The 2,025-nt window shown below is 46.7% G+C and overlaps 1 pseudogene across 1 annotated transcript in view; it reads left to right on the forward strand.

Moving 5' to 3' along the window:
* Positions 1 to 738, forward strand: part of LOC123150753 (aspartyl protease family protein At5g10770-like) — a 2,087-nt pseudogene extending 1,349 nt beyond the window's left edge. The window contains exon 2 of the transcript XR_006475333.1: positions 1 to 738. This exon is cut by the window's left edge and continues 830 nt beyond it. The product of XR_006475333.1 is annotated as an aspartyl protease family protein At5g10770-like (transcript).
* The last annotated feature ends 1,287 nt before the right edge of the window (positions 739 to 2,025 follow it).

Consider the following 2,025-nt stretch of genomic DNA (forward strand, 5'->3'; position numbering starts at 1 on the left):
CTCTGATCAAGAACCAACACGCTCCGACGTTCTACATCGTCCGCCTGGAGGCAATCACCGTGGCCGGGAGGCGGCTCGACGTGCCGCCGGCTACGTTCGCCGGTGGTGCGGTGATGGACTCAGGGGCGGTCGTCACGCAGCTGCCACCGTCGGCATACGCAGCGCTGCGGGCAGCGTTCAGGAGCGCCATGACGGCGTATGGCCCGCTTGCGGATCCCGTACGCAACCTTGACACGTGCTATGACTTGACCCGCTTCCCCGAGGTCAATGTCCCCAAGGTGTCCCTAGTGTTCGCAGGCGGTGCCACCTTGGAGCTCGAGCCGGCGTCCATCATGCTGGACGGCTGCCTGGCTTTCACGGCCTCCCCTGGCGGCCACGGCTCCATCGGATTCATCGGCAACGTGCAGCAGCAGACCTACGAGGTTTTGTACGACGTCGGCAGCGGGAGCGTGGGATTCCGCAGTGGCGCGTGCTGATGTGGCAAGCTGCAGGCCAACCACGGCCACTTGTACGTGTGATGCATGATTGGCCCCCTAATATATATCTGGGTCTACAAGCTAGCTTGCTCATTGGGATGGAGCTAGTTTGTGAGTATAAATAAATGCAAGAAAGAAGATTGATGTAATACTTATATATGCATGTAATTTTATATAGTTTTATATATGCATGTAATTTTGTTCAACGGTTGTATGATTGTAAACCTTATAATATAACCTTACAGATTGTCAAGGAATTCAACCGATATAATTACTCTACTTATTGATGTGCAATAATGTAATATGACTATTAAGAAGCATTCTGATTGTGGAGGTGGTTTCGCACTTTTTACTACAACAAAGGTGTTTGAAGGATTCCTCGGCAGAAACTAGAACGCACTCCTTCAATAATTGACGAGCTAATTGGTTGTTGAACTTCAGACAAAGATTGTTGGGCATGAAAGCGGTCACCAGCGGGTTGATTGGCCTCACCAGCTCATACGTGTTCATGAGGCGTGGTTTTTTTCTTTTCTTGATTAATAGTATTTGTTTCTGGATGCTTGCATTGTTAGATTTGGAAGCGTTCCTACTCCTCGATGAGGAGCCGGGTTGGTTTATATTGAACGAGGCAGAACAGCCCTGCCGTGGCTTACAAGAAGAGGAAACTGATCGCAAGGATTGGGTTGTAAGGAGGACTCCTAAACAGCTACGCGAGGGAGAGAGATAGAATAGAGTTGAGATTACAATGCGGAGATAAACATGAATTCTAACACCCTCCCTTAATCTCAACTATTCTATGTTTAGATTCCTCTTGAACTCATCAAATGGTTTTGCTGGTAGTGCCTTGGTGAACCCATCAGCCACTTGATCTTTGGAAGGGATGAACCGTATCTCAAGTTTCTTTGCTGCAACCCTTTCAGGCACAAAGTGAAAATCAATCTCTATATGCTTGGTTCTTGCATGAAACACTGGGTTTGCAGACAAGTATGTTGGTCCCAAATTATCACACCATAAACATGAGATGCGATTCTGCTTGACCCCCATTTCATCCAGTAGTGATTCAATCCAAATGATTTCTGCAGTGGCATTAGCTAAGGATTTATACTCAGCCTCTGTACTTGACCTTGATACAGTGGCTTGTTTCCTAGCACTTTAAGAAACAAGATTAGGCCCAAAGAACACTGCAAAGCCTCCGGTTGATTTTCTATCATCACTGCAACCTGCCCAATCAGCATCAGAGAATGCACTCACAAGAGTAGAATTAGAGCGTCTAAAATGCAGTCCTACTCCCATAGTATGTTTGACATATCTTACAGTTCTCTTAATAGCTGTCCAATGTGCAGTAGTGGGTGCATGCAGATATTGACAAACTTTGTTAACAGCAAATGAGATATCTGGGCGAGTAAGAGTCAAGTACTATAATGCTCCAACATTACTTCTATACTTTGTGCTATCTTCCTCATGAAGTGGCTCACCTTCATATGCTAAAAGTTTCTCCGAGGAGGACAAAGGTGTAGGTACAGGCTTGCAGTTTTTCATCCCCGTGCGA

Source organism: Triticum aestivum, chromosome 7A (genome assembly GCF_018294505.1).
Source record: "Triticum aestivum cultivar Chinese Spring chromosome 7A, IWGSC CS RefSeq v2.1, whole genome shotgun sequence".
In the NCBI taxonomy this organism is placed as follows: Eukaryota; Viridiplantae; Streptophyta; class Magnoliopsida; order Poales; family Poaceae; genus Triticum; species Triticum aestivum.